The sequence below is a fragment of the Pan troglodytes genome, chromosome 16, assembly GCF_028858775.2.
Source record: "Pan troglodytes isolate AG18354 chromosome 16, NHGRI_mPanTro3-v2.0_pri, whole genome shotgun sequence".
Classification (NCBI taxonomy): Eukaryota; Metazoa; Chordata; class Mammalia; order Primates; family Hominidae; genus Pan; species Pan troglodytes.
Window position 1 is genome coordinate 43,316,785 of NC_072414.2, and position 15,319 is coordinate 43,332,103.

The window sequence follows — 15,319 nt, forward strand, 5'->3', positions numbered from 1 at the left end:
CTACAGGAAGGGGCCTGGACAAGCCTTAGTTGGCTTGGTTTAAAGAAGGAACTTGACCTACTGCCTTCTTCCTGTTTTCCCTTGCAGTGGCCTCCAGGGCCACTGTCTCTGGGCCTCTCCCCAAACCCCTACCACTATGTTATCACCACCCTGAGAGTCCAGGCCCTTGGGTGGCCCACAATTGCTCACCATGCCTGGCCTTTCTCCAGCCCTCTCTCTCCTTGCCTGCTGAGAAGCTCCTTCTTATAGGAAGCTGCTCTCAGGTAGGGAGTAGCCACACTCAGGCATAATACTTCCTAAAGAATTTAAGTGCAGATGTCCTATAGAAGGAAAAAATCAACTAAGCTTCCGAAGAAAGTAAAGTAAATAGTAGAACTTGTGGGATCAACGATAAACGGAGATGGAACTGTTTTATGGCATGAAAACCTTCCAGCACAAAATTTTTGGATTTGGGTGTGTCTCTACTTTTTTTTTTTCCAACCATGTGGTCTTGGGAAATTTATTTAACCACTGTGAAATTCAGTGTCTATGCCTATAAAATGGCTATGGAGTCACTGATCTACCCCCACAAGATAACATGAAAGTGCTTGCAAACTGTAAAGCTCAGCACAGACCTCAATGTCCATGACCTGCCCCCAGCACCCTGCCTCCTCCTCTGCCAGGGTGTCATCTTCATCTCAACCCTGACACTCAGAGCTCTGGAAAGAAGAGGGAGGGATGTACACCGGCGCTTTCCCTTCCAGCCTTCCCACACTGCATCCCCTCCCCACCTCCCAACTCACCACAGGGATTTCCAAATGTTGCTTTGTGTGTGCAGATTTTTCCCCCCAAGAACACTCCAAATTTCTGGAATCCACAGGCTGAATTTCACCACAGGGTTTCTGACACCGCCTATGAAAGGACAACGGGACTCTGTGCCAGGGCGGAAGGGAGGAGGGTCTGTGTGGAGTTTTCTACGTCATGGTTAAAATCAGGGGACCTGGGGATCTTGCTTTTTTTCCCTCCCTATCCAAAAACGTGTCCCTTCTGACAATATTCACAGAATCTCTCAGCTCCCCCTACCCAAAGACTGGGCAGTGTGATGACAGGCTTGGTCCAATTTTACAATCAAGCAGCACTTGGAATGGGGCTATTCCCACACATGAAGGCCAGTCAGAAGACACCCCACCAGCCCCAAAAAGAGTGGACACACTAATTTATGTAAAGGTAGACATTTCTGGTCATTGCCAAAGATGAATATTTTATAAAGGCATAACTTCTTGGGAATTATTCTAGTTATTTCTAGGTACCATTAGCCTCATATAATAACAATTTGTTCCCAAATAAGTTTAGGAATTTTTCCAAAGATGCTAACATAGAAATAAGAGTGAATAAAACAAAGCCGATTTATAGGCTACCAGAACATTGTAAAGAGAGGGGCCATCACACTGATTGAGCCCCACTCTGATGAATTAAGTAATGTACCCTGTGTGACAACATAACAGACCAATGAGGTTAGAACCAGTTCTTCTAATCCAGGCCAGCTCCTGGCTGGTTGAGAATGAAATGGCAATAAAATAATATAAACTAAAACATAATTATTAGCCAAAAATAAAAGGCAACTTTAAAACTGGTTAAAAACGAAATGTCTACTTAAATCCAACTAGCAAACAAACACATAGAAATTAAAATTGAGAAAAAGCAATGGAAGATGCAAATTTTAGACAGGTAGAGTAAATGTTAACAGGAAATCCTTTAAGTTGTCCACTGATCTAGAATTTTTACTATCAGCTCTAGGGACCCTAGGGGTTATAATTCTGAGGTGGAAGTGATTTTATGTTGGGAAAACAAAAGTCAGAGGCAAAACAATAATAAAATTCTGGGGTGTGTTACAAATTAAAGTCAGAAGTAGATCTGTAACCTCATTTTTGGTGAAAATGAGAAAGCAGGATAAATAAAGAAAATACTTCCTTTCCCCTCCTCACAAAGGGAACAAAATACCAGTTACAAGAAAAACAAAATAATTAAGAGAATTTCTGAACCAGATAAAATTTCCAAGTTTAGGGCACACGGTTATGTGCCTGTAGTCCCAGCTGCTTGGGAGGCCAGAAGATTGCTTGAGCCCAGGAGGCTGAGGCCAGCTTGGGCAACAAGCAAGAGACCCTATCTCAAAAAACATTCCCTGTTTGCCTAGGGTCAGTGTCTAAGCCAAGTTGCTACAGGGTGAAGCCCTTATAGTGGATCTGAATGGCAAGCTGAAGACAGATGTCCTGTGGGTGTTCTTCACTGGCAGGGTGTAGGAGTGGTGAGGACTGAGAAGTCTGGGAGGAAAGATCCCATTGTAAGGACTTGCAGCCCATAGATATTCGCCTCCCCTGCCACCCACTTTTTCTGCTCTAGCCTCTTGGGCTAGCAGAGTATGACACTAACCATGGGGATTGAGCCTCATACTTATCCAACAAGTACAGATGCTCCTCAACTTACCATGGAGCTACATCCCTATATGCCCATTGTACGTTGGAAATATTGAAAAGTTGAAAGTGCAGGCCAGGCGCCATGGCTCATGCCTGTAATCCCAGCACTTTGGGAGGCTGAGGTGGGCGGATCACGAGGTCAGTAGATCAAGACCATCCTGGCTAACACGGTGAAACCCCGTCTCTACTAAAAATACAAAAATTAGCTGGGCGTGGTGGCGCATGCCTGTAATCCCAGCTACTTGGGATACTGAGGCAGGAGAATCGCTTGAACCCAGGAGTCAGAGGTTGCGGTGAGCCAAGATGGCGCCACTGCACTCCAGCCTGGTGACAGAGTGAGACTCCGTCTCAAAAAAAAAAAAAAAAAAAAAAAAAAAAAAAAAAAAAAAAAAAAAGGCATTGAGTCCACCTAACCTACCAAATATCATAGCTTAGCCCAGCCTACCTTAAATGTGCTCAGAACACTTACGTTAGCATACAATTAGGCAAAATCAAAGCCCATTTTATAATAAAGTGTTGAATAGCTCTTGTTATTTATTGAATATTGTACTGAAAGTGAGAAACAGAATGGTTGTATGGGTACTTGAAGTACAGTTTCTACTGAAAGTGAACTTCACATCATTATAAAACTGAAAAATCATAAGTTGACTTATAATGATAAGTCAGAGGTGTCTATAATTAAGATAATTCCTGAGTCCTCCCCAAGTGTTCCCAGTTTGATTAGGGTAGGTGTCCAAACCAGATTGCCACAGAGTAAAGATTTGTCTTACTGAGCACTGTCAGCTTAATGCACAGTTTACCCCTGGACCTCCCAAGGCCCAGCTTCCAAGTGGCCAGAGGCGAAGCTCTTCTAGAAAAAGAAAGGAAGAAAATTGCATGGGCTGCCTCAGATGTCCAGAACTCCAGAACAATGAAAATGAGACTGAAATGAAACTCATAGTAACCCAACACAGATCTTACAGTTAAAGAATTCTTGCTGTAGAATTTTCAACTACGATAAAGTTGAGAATGTGGCTCAACTTTAAGCATTATAGTAGTAAATCCCAGGGATCTAGACTTTCAATTTTCTTTATCAGATTTGTCCAAAATCATGCTAAGTACCTAAAGAAAAGAACAATGTGTATATGACATAGTGGTGTCCTTGAAACTAAAAAATTACAAGTTATGGAATAGAATGGAGTTGTATAACAGAAAGTGTTCTTTTTTAAATTCATTGGCCAGTAACATAGAATTTTGAACCTGGAAGAAACCTTAATATGAGACCCAGGTTTAGGATAATGATACCATCTAACAAAATGAGACACAGGGCTTTGGAAGGGGCCAGGGTAATGAGAGACCTGAAAGTACAAGTGTTTTTAACTTTGTGGTGTATCTACTATAAACACATCGCTGTGTAATTCCTTTGAATCGTTGTTTACTGCATTTCATTGAACCATAGGCTTTTAAACCTGGAAATATGAACTAGCTTCCCCATGACCATACAGGTAGATGTGGGGAAAGTCTGGGGTCAAGCTCAGTCTTTTGAATCCAAACCCAGAACTGTTTTCCCTACTCCCACTACATTTCCAATGACTCTGCATGCACCACTAATCATCCAAAAGCAGCTCGTTATTTTTGGTTTCAGGTAGTCAGGTCTTAATCATCTAGCATCTTGAAAGAATAAACATGAGTAACATTTAGAAGTAAAGTCACCTAGGACTTAGCCCAGCCCTAAGGCCAATGGGTGATCCATGGTGACATATGCCAGGCTTGTTACTGCCCAGATCTCTCCTGTTTGTGTTCATCACTGCTCTCCATTTCTTTCAGAATCAAGCGCCAGGGCTAATTAAACTCCTGAGTAAAGCCAAGGCACCATTAGGGGCTCAGTTGGTGAGCTGGCTGGTAGAAAACACAAAGCAGTCTCCTGTGTTTGATTTCCACAGACACTGGGATTAAATGAGTAGAGCCATCTAATGTTCCCACCCCCCAAATCATGCATGCATGCATTCACTCATCCATCCATTCACTAATTCATTTGACATTCTTCTTTTTTTTTTTCCTTTGAGGCAGAATCTTGCTCTGTCATATAGTGGCATGATCTCAGCTCACTGCAACCTCTGCCTCCGGGGTTCAAGCGATTCTCAAGGATCCAGTGTCTTCAGGATCCAGTGTCCACAGGTCCCTTGGGGCCAGGCTCAGCCCAACAGACAGATGCGTGTTCTTCACAGGCACTAGTTCAGTTGAAATAGTGGCTCTCCGCCACATCAGACTCAGTGTCCCTTCTTATAACACAAGACTCCATCTCAGAAAAAACAAACAAATGAAAACAAACCAACAACACATAACTTGTAACTCTCCTTTTGTTATGCTCAAATGAAACCCATAGATAATATATCTACCTACACATAAAATTTCCTCCCAAAATTCATAATATAAAACAAAATGTCATACACTCACTGGGTTATAATCAAGAAAGAACAAAAAGCAATTTTATAGAAAAATAAGTATTTCAGTATCTAAAACATCTTGTACATGACTACACTGGAAAACCTACTAAGTAGTTAGATGTCTGCACCTATGTGTAGAGTCGCCATGAATGCAATAGATTTAAATGCACACAGATTTACATGTGTTTTTAGTATGGCTCAAACACTGTGATTACCATTGCCATTTGTAACATGATTTTCCAAAATGGTGAACAATCTTCATAAAGTCCTGAACAAATATGTACCATCTTCACTCTATGCTGCATTCCTGAAAAATTCAGTGTATTTTAAAACTGCAAAAAATAAATCCTGTGTGTTTATATATAAAATGGGGTTGGATGCTAGATCCACCTATGTATAAACAAGTTTTCATGGACATAAACATTGAGCGGGACATTTGAAAGTCATGAGGGACAGTCACTTGTGATGTGGATGGTCCTGACCACTGCAGAGCATCTGACATCCCCCCCTACCCATCCACTAAATGTCAATGGCATCCCACATTCACCGTCGTAACAAACAGTGATAGTAACAAATGCCTCCACAAATTTCCAAAGATAGCTCTTAATGGGTGGAACCACTCTCACTGGGAATCCTGAGTTACAGGGCAGGGGTGTGTGTGTGTGTGTGTGTGTACATGTGTGTGTACGTTAAGTGTGCCTTCCAACAGCTGGAGTTGAGAGTCATCTGATCCCCCTATTGCTCCCTGTGATGGTTAATTTTATGTGTCAACTTGACGGGGTCATAGGGTGCCCAGATATTTGGTCAAACATTTTTCTGGGTGTGTTGGGGAGGGTGTTTCTGGATGTGATTCACATCTAAATGGAATGAGTTGGAGTAAAGCAGATTGCCCTCACCAATGCAAGTGGCCTCAAAGAATCAGCTGAAGGCCTGAATAGAGCAAAAAGTTTACTGTCCCACAAGTAAGAGAATTGCTGCTGCCTGACTGGCTTCAAGCTAGGATGCTGGCTTCTTCCTGCCTTCAGATACAAACTGAAACATTGGCTCTTCCTGGGTTGTGAGCTTGCTGGTCCTCAGACCAGGCCTACACTCTCGTAGGTCTCCGGCTTGCCAACTTACCCTGCAGAATTTGGGATTTGTCAGCCTACATAATTGCATGAGCCAATTCCTTATAATAAATCTCTTTCTGTATACACCCTATTGGTTCTGCTTCTCTAAAAAACCCCGACTGATACACTCCCACACAAGTCTGAGCCATGTTCTTGCCCTGGCCTGCCTCCTCCCTTCTTGTCACTGACTCTGGGATGCCGAGCTCTTGGCCACAACAGCCCTTGGTTCACACTGAGATGGTCTGGAGCACTCTAACAGGAGGCTACTGCTTCACACATAGGGCCCCACTCCAGACTCGGCAGGAGCCAGGCAATGGCAAACCAGAGGGGCAGGAGACACTAAAAAGGCACCCTCTGAGAGCTGACTGCCCCCAGGATTTCCACCCCTTTTCAGTGTCTATTTGGATAGTAAGGCTAGGGGCCTTTTGAGAAACAGCAGAAGACATGGGTATTAGTAGTGCCCCCCAAGAGGTATAATGGGAAGGCCAGCAAGGCCAGGGCCACTGACGGAGGGAAATTTTACAAGGTAAAGATGTATAGAGAACTCCCTTCAAATACCACCGGGGATGAAGAAAGTTTCCCAGTGGAGAACCATCTGTCAGTGGGCAGAGGGTGCTGCTGGTATGAAACTGATCACTCCTCTTCAGCAAGTGAATCCTGTGGTCAGGAAGAGAGATCTCAGAAAGAAATTGTAAGGGCACTGCCCTCTATCACACTTTCACTCATTCAAAAATGTATTGAACATCTACTACATGCCAGGTATGCATGAGGTTCTGGGAGTATTAGATGAGCAAGATACAGGAGTGTTCCCAAGGAGTTCACAGCCTAACAGGGAGACAGACAGGGAGCAACAGGCCATTGTGAAATGACCAGATGTACACCAGGATGGGTAAATACAATTACAGTGGGAGCACACAGTCGGAGCAGCTAGCCCTCCCTGGGATGTGGGGCTGGAGGGCTCCCCAGAAGGGACATCAGATGTGTGTTTTAAAGAATAAAGTCAGCCAGTCAGAGAAGGGGAGAAGAGGAAAACAGGCAGAGAAATGAGCATGATAGTGGCAAGGAGCAGGGAGGGAGCATGCACCTCCCGGAAGCTGGAAGAAGGAACGTGAGGCACAAGGGCGGAATGGTGAGAAATAGGGCAGAGAGAGAGTAGGCAGGGGTGGGGTTGTGGAGAGCCCTGTGTATGAACATACCACATGGACCGAAGAATCGAGTCTGGGCTCACAAACTAGCAGACTGGGAGTAGAAGGTGCACTTGGAGAAGTGGCACAGCGACATCGTTGAGGTGTGTTGTGGACCCAAACTAAGGTGCAGGACAGAAAGGAAGAGGAGGAGAGAAGGGGCATAAGAAATGTCAAGTGAGGAAAGGATTTATACACATACACCTGTAAACATGCACAACTGATCAGTAAAATATGAAAAAAATCTTGCTATCATTAATAAAGCAATAAAAAATAAAATGATATGGTACCTTCTTCTGTCATACATGGAGTTACACCACTGGTACTTGGCCCTTTGAGTCTAGAGCTCCAAAGAGAGCCCTGGGCAACAGGCAGGGTTTGGGTATGTGGTGGTCAGAAGCCTCGGCAGTGGATAAAATCACCAAGGAAGAGTCAACAGAGTGAGGATGTAGGGCACAACCATGGAGAACACTAGCAGTTGGGTGCACAGAAGTTGAAGAACAGTTCAAGGAGGCTGAGAAGGAACAGTCGGAGAAGTAGGAGGAAAACCAAGAGAAAGTAATGTCATGGAAGCTCAGAGAGGAAGGAATGTCAAGGAGGAGGAAGTGATGAAGAGCTTTGAAAGTTGCAGAGACTTCAAGTAAGATTGACCTTCAGACTGAAAAGTTTTCATTGTATTTTGCAAATAAGTCATCAGCGACCTTGGCAGGATGGGTTCAATGTTTGGTGGGAGAAGAAGCTACATGGCCGTGACTTGGCGAATGAATGAGGGGTGAGGAAGTGCAGATGAGGAGTATAGCCACATTAAAGATGGCTGGTTGACTTTGGGAAGAATAAGGTGGTTTTGGAGTTGTAAGGAGACCCCCAGAATTGAGTTCCTGTTTTCTCCACCACAATTCTAAACCAATCGGGTGGTAGGATGAGAGCAAGGCAGATGGAGATCAAAACGTCAGCTTTATTAGGGATAAAGCTGACATTGGAAATGGTAACATTAAATGTTCAGCAACATTTTTTCCAAATGAGAAAGACAGACCCACTGATCACAGGCAGCACTGAACACCCGAGGCCTTCCTGCAGAGAGGCTGCCCCTGGAGAGCTGGAGCCACGTGAGAGTAGACTAGAATGAGAGCTTGCTGACAAGGCTGGCTACGAAAAGGAAAGAGGAGAGGTGAAGAAGATGAGTCAGCCAAGACATTCCTCCTCTCTGGGGAGAAGAAAAGGAGAAGCGGAAAGAGGACAAGGGGCATTTTAGGGAAATCTCTCCTCATGGAAATAAGGAATGGGGGCAAACCTGTAAATACTGACCCAGAAGGAGATAAGTATAGTTAGCATCTTTTTTTGCATCTTTGCAAGAGCATATGTATTTGTATGACCCAGAATGGTTATTTATGTGGTAGGACTGGATAGAATGGGGGCGAGTTCAGGGGGGCGCGACTTCTTGCTGTCTGTAAAGAAAAAAGGTACTGGAATCACACATGGCTTTACTATTTTTCACATTTGATTTTTAACACATACTGGTTAGTGACTTTTTGCAAATTATTATCATTACATAGCAACTCTATCTTATTCAGTGCTCTTTACATTTCATTTTGCTGGGTATTAACAGAGTAATTCTTTCCTGCTTTGTTATTTGCATTTGCCTGGTATTTTTTCTTGACTTTTTATTCTCAACTTTTATCACATTTGTTAAATGTGTTTATTTCTTGTATGTGTGTATATATATATATATATATACACATACACACACACACATACATATATATATATATACAAGAAAGCATATAACTGTCTGCTTTTTATTTTACCAAATCTAATAGTCTCTTTTAAGAATAATTCTATTCACATTTAATAATACATTGAATTTTATTCCTTCTATTTTACTTAATATTTATTACTCATTTAAGCCCCCTTGATGTTCTTTATATTAATTAGTTATCAAGTTGCTGTTCAATTATTTTCTTTCTCTTCTTAATTTGGGAGCTCTAGTCTAGTTTTTCATTCTACCAGCTCCTTCTCCTTTTTGTCACTGGTAGTCAAACTCATTCTTTTATTCCATTATACCAACATAAGGGTCCAACTATTTCCCCAGATTCTCTCCTCTCCTGCTGTTCCTCCTCCCCCAGCATGAGGCCCTTAGGACTCTTTCACTTCCCACTCTCACACACCAATGTGAGACCTGTGGAAACTTCACTTCCCCTCTTTCTCCTTTAGAACTTTTTGTTCCAGGCTATTGTTAACATTTCCCTTGAAATATGTCTCTTCTATTTTCAGCAATTATATTACACATTCCTGAACTGTCTATTATTATCTGTCTGAATTTAACTGACGATGTGTTGTAAGGCTCCTTGCTCACCACTAATTTTTTTCTCCCTTTTCCTCCTCTTTCCATCCTGTAGCCTTTAAGCTGATTCATCTATTGTTTGGTTAGATCTTAACACCCTTTTATCTGGTGGAAGATATGGGTGACAGGTCTTTTCCTTGCATATTCTCAACTATGTTTCCTTGACCCTGACAGAGGAGTGGGGTCTTGCTACAGGATTCTTAGTGTGCATGTTTTTCTCTCAGTAATCTTCACACAATTGGCCTCAATCATCCCTACTTCAGGTGTCATAGAAGAGAAAGTTGATGCCCCCGTGATCCTTCTTCCCCTGTAAGTCACTTGTACTTTCTTTCTGGAAGATTGTAAGATTTTCTTTTCATCCTTAGACTTCTGGAATTTCTCAACCTATGAATCATTTGTCTTGCCCATAACTTGCCAAAACCTTCCAATAGGCAGACTCAGGCCCTTTCTTAACTTGGGAAATTTACTTCCTATTAACTACTACCTTTCTTTCCTTCAGCTACTGAATTTGTCTGCAGATCTTGTCATTTGGTTCCGGAAAGTCTTTTTGTGCTCTACTGGAATGTTTATGTCCTAACGTTAATATTTTAAATGTATTACTGTTCCCTAGTGGCTTGGTTTCATGTGAGCCTCTTCTAAGAGCATTGCTGTGCCCCTTAAGTATAAGGGTAATGTTTTCTTTTGTCTGCTCTCTGGGCTCAGGGCCAGCAGCTGAGGTGCCTTCTCAGAAGGGACAAAAATGGTGGTTCTCAATCCCCTATCAAGTCACTGGCGGGGAGACTCTCATTTTCCTGTTTTCTCACATCTCCCAGGCTCAGGAGTAGAGATAGATTCAGCACACCTGTACAACTCCCTTACCTCATCCAGCCAGATCCATCTGCCAGGATACTCACTGATGCCCAGATACTGGTGCCCTCTTATGATTACAGAATCGGGGGTGGTTTGGAGACCATGTGTTTACTCACACAGCTTTAAGAAAGTAGCACATGTTTAGGGTCCACAGTTTGACCTAAAAAGTCACATTTTCTAGAACTCAGCACTTTCTTATTTCATTTGGAAAGGTGGTTTTAAAGGCTGAAGTTGGCCTTGGTGGAGGTCAGAGATCATACGTGGTTTCCATAGTGACAGAAGCCAATGCAAGTCTTGGCAATAAAAGGTAAGCTTCTCTTAGCCGGGGCCACTCCTCTGGTCCCTGGCTTGAGTCTCCAGGCTCAGCAGATGGGGTGTCATCTTCTCCAGGCTTAATATTGGCAGGAATCCCTTTTGGTCACTCCCAACCAGTCTCTCTGGAGAGGTAAGGCATATCTATTCTAGCTTGTTACTCTGCCTTTGCAACCCAGGAATGAAAGGTCTTAGGCTATCAGGCCCCAAATTCACTTTTTTTTTAGGACCTATATGCACCTATTCACTGCAGAGATGACAGTTCCCCTACATGGTTTTTAGGAAATCATGTTCTTACATCATTGATCTCTTAAAACCCTCCTTAATCTGCTAGACCAGGCTTGGCTTTCTTTCCTGACTAGCTTACACATTCTAGCATTCAGTGTCTGCTCCAGGTTTGTTTTTAAGCCTTGGAGCCAAGTGCCAGTCTGAGCCGTTTTCCACTCCATCACTTTGAATCATTTCCCTGCTCTATTGTTTCACTTCCTGTCCATCATTTTGAGCATTCCTCAGTGGCCCAAGATGGGGGCCAAAAAGTTCCTACTTTTGATAAACAGGGCATGGGTGAACGTTGATGAGGTTTCAACAATGTGACCTTGGGCAGATCACTTAAACCTCCTGAGCCCTGACTTCCTCATCTGTGAAATGCTTATAAAACCTGCCCTGCCCCGTTCACAGGCTTATTATGGAACTCAAATGACATGAGAAAGCACTTTGAAAACTGAAGTGCTCTACACATGTAAGGCTTTGTTTTATCCTTTCAAAAACAGTGGCTCGAGTTCCATAAGTGGAGCTTTGCAGTATTAACTTACTTCTGTGGATTTTGCAGTTTCAAATTCATGAGCCATTCTCATGATTGCACAGAATCCACTCTTAGAGCTTCCTTTACATTTTCATTGTTTCTGAAAACAATCACTTTTTCATTTATTCAAAGGCCATCACTCCAGGTGAAAAAGGAAAAGATTTCTTTCTACAGCCTGTCACGGTTACAATTTAAAGCCTACTAATGTTGGAATGGCAGATTCAGGTGGTTGATGTGGTAGATGTGGAGATGTGGGGACCTGAGGGTCCCCCTTCAAGAAAGGACTGACTGCCTGGCTGCAGAGATTAAGATTAAAGCATGCTTCAGCTGCAGAGAGCCACCTGGCCCCAGGTCATACCTTCCCAGGGCATCCCACATCTGTCCTGTGACTGAGTGAGGTAGGTAAAACCCAGTCACTCTGGCCTGACACAGGACACTCTGATGAGCAATACACAATCCAGAGCTTCCCAGTGGGTTGGCTGAGGCTTTGCAGGGTTGGACTGTGCTGGATTTCTCCCTCTGCCCAATCCTGCTTCTCCTTCTTTCCTTCATAGGTGCTGATCCCTAATAACCATTTTGTACTCCAAATTCCATCTCAGCACTTGTTTCCAGAGAATCTAATCTGTGACAATCGGGTACACTACACTAGAAAGGTGGAGTGGGGTGGGGTGGGAGGGCATGTTTGTTGCAAAGAAGGAGAGAAAACAATGGGAAGTGGGGATTTGAAATGGCATCACCTTCACAACCACAGACAGCTCCACGTCAAACAATGAGTGGGCAACTCAAAGGTCTAAGACACTGCTACTACGATAGGTGGAAATCTGTTGTTACCAGCCCGACTTGGACCAAAATCTCACAACGGAAGCAATGTCATCTATTCTTATTCCCAACCCTAGAGATAAGCAGATTTGGTGCTCTTACCTGGAAGCACCAAAGGCTAACTTCCAAGAAAATGCTAACAACACACTGTGTTTTATACAAAAACCCCTACTAGTATCAAGATTGGCTAAATGATCTAAATTTAGTCACGGTTCTGTTTTTCAACTACCTTTTTACATACAGATGAAAGAGAAAGTGACATTTTCTAGAACTCAGCACTTCCTTATTTCCAGGTGGTTTTAAAGGCTGAAGTTGGCCCTGGTGGAGGTCAGAGATCATACATGGTTTCCATAGTGACAGAAGCCACTGCAAGTCTTGGCAATAAAAGGTAATCTTTTAAAATGAAAATCTGTCATCCATCTACCGACTCCTCCCCATCCCACACACACGTAAAACTCCTCATTTGTTTCCCATTGCTTTTACAGTAAAGGCCTCAGCCCTACAAGGAAGGTCCCACCCACAGAGTCTGGTCCCTGCCTTGGTTACAGCCTCATTTCACTCCCTCCTCCTTGCTCCTGACGCTCCATGCGGCACCGCATTGGCTTCTTATGGTTCCTCAAATAAGCCATGCCATCTCCTGCCATAGGGCCTTGAACGTGTTGTTCCTCCTCTCTGCAATTCTCCTCACCCCTATCTTCGCCTAGTTTACAACTCAGCTTCAGGTGCCAACACAAGCATCCTTTTCTCAGGGAAGCCTTCCCTGAACCACACATCCAACTCTGGGACAGGCTCTTCAGTGATATGATCTCAAGGAACTGCATTCCTTTCTTCCAGAGCACTTGTCTCGTGGCTGCATTTAGAATTGCACCCTCATGTCTAATATTGCTTGGTAAATCTGTCTCCCCACTCCAGGCTTCAGGAATGGTGCCTGGCTTTGCTCTCCATGCTATTCCTGGCTTCTAGCACAGTTCCTGGCAGATAGTAGGCACCCAATTACCATTTGCTGAGTAAATGAATACATGAAAGAATAAAAGAAAGAAAAAAGGGAGAATTGCTGACTTTGGTTGGATGGTGTGAGGTTTCTTGGGGTTTAACAGTAGGAATGGGGAGTTAAAACCATAAGAGGCTGAGTGGAAGACGCATGTGGTGACAACTTTTAGGGTGGTTCTCTCCCTAATCACCAGTGGGGTGGAAGGGTGGTGGGGCAGTAAAACCATCAAAAGTCACAGTGTAGCTGTCAGTCTCATCACTGAAGACAAGAATACCCAAGTGCCAGGCCAGGAAAATTATTTACTTCACAATCAGGAAGAAATGCTGTGGAACTAAAGTTGGGGTATATTCTTGAATTTGATTTTATTCTCCAGAGCCCTAAAGTTAACCAGCTGGAATCATTTTTAAGGACCATTCTATTTAACTTTTGGAAATGAAGCATCTGCCTTTTAATGGAAAAACTACTTCTCATTGTAAAGATAGCACACAATGTTCTTGGCTGCTTTGGTCTCCAAAAAAAGGAAATTGAGATATCTCCCTGTGTCCCCATTATATCTTGAGCCTCCTGTGTCAACAAAACAGGCCAGATTGATAGCTGACTTTTTTTTTTTTAATAATAAGTAAAAAGTAGCAGCCCATTCTGTGAAGTATCAGGCAGGGCAGGCTATGCAGGCATATCTGCCTCTCAAGAAATCTCAAGAGGCTTAGGGATCCACACTGAAAGGCTCCATATAACCAACCTCAAAGCCATCGTATTCAGACGAGAACCCAAGTTTATCGTGCATTCAAAAGTTCTGTTCCTCAAAAAGCATCTACAAAGTGTGATTAGCTAATGAATCCATTAATCAAATATTCCTACTTGGCACAAGTCCCTGCTGTGAGAGGACAGTTAAGATAGGTCCCTGCCTTAAGAATACTGTAACCCAACTGAAGAAATAGGATGTGGAAGAACTAAGATGTCGATTAACAGCACAAGGCACAGAAGAACTAAAGTGTCAACTAACAGCACAAGGCACACACAGTGTAAGTCTCAGCCAGTTCATATGGCCCATATCCAACAATACCAACCCGTGTTGAACATTTATTATACAACAAGTGCTTTACAAGTATTTTCTTATTAAAGCTTCACAACCCTATGAAATAGATACAATTACAGTCTCTTTAAAGAACTTGAGTAGCATATCTAAAGTCATGCAGTTAAAAAACAGTTTCAAGGTCAGGTCTGATTCCAAAGCCCAGGTGCATAACCACAGAGCCCCTGCAGCTTGTAGAGCTCACAGTGCTTGGGACTGGCCTAGGAAGTCAAGGCTAGATGAGGAAGGGGACTCGGAGCTAGGCCTTAAAGTGGGCAACACTGAAATAGGCCAGTGATGGAGATAGGTCACTGTGTGGCACTGCGGTGGAAAGAGGCTTGGAGAGAGAAGATAGAGGAGAAGAGGAAAGAGGGCAGAGCATGGCAGCTGCTTGGGCACAGCCACTTTAGGGTGAGAGATGAGTGAAGATATCAACATGTCCCCCTTCTTCTGTGAAAAATGCCATCATCCCACACAGGAAGAGTTGGAGAGGGATCTGACAGTGGAGTCTGGTAGGAAAGGAGTCTGGCTTTTCATTTGCCCTTCCTTCTGCCCCTCTTGCCCCAGAGCAATATCCCAGGCTTTCCACCAACCCAGCCCACGGGGTGGCCATGCTACAAGCCTTTTAAGTACTGCATCCCAAGAGGGGCAGCTCCTTGGCCTGAAGTTGTCTAATAGAGCCTGCCTGGCTCCAAGCAGGCCTCATCTCTGCTCTGTCTACTGGATCTGGGCTCTGAACTGGGGTGGGAGGTGGGGAAATGGGGAGGCTGGTTCAGGCTACCACTTCCTCTCCTCACCATTGGATAGCCAGCCTTTCAAGGAAAGTAGGGGGCCAGTTCTGTGGCATAGAACACTATAGTTCTTAGGCCCTCCTATTTCAGAAAAACACTCAAGCAGTGTTTTCCCTCTGCTCTCACACCACGACAACAGTCATCAACACAGAAGACTTCTGCGACCAAAT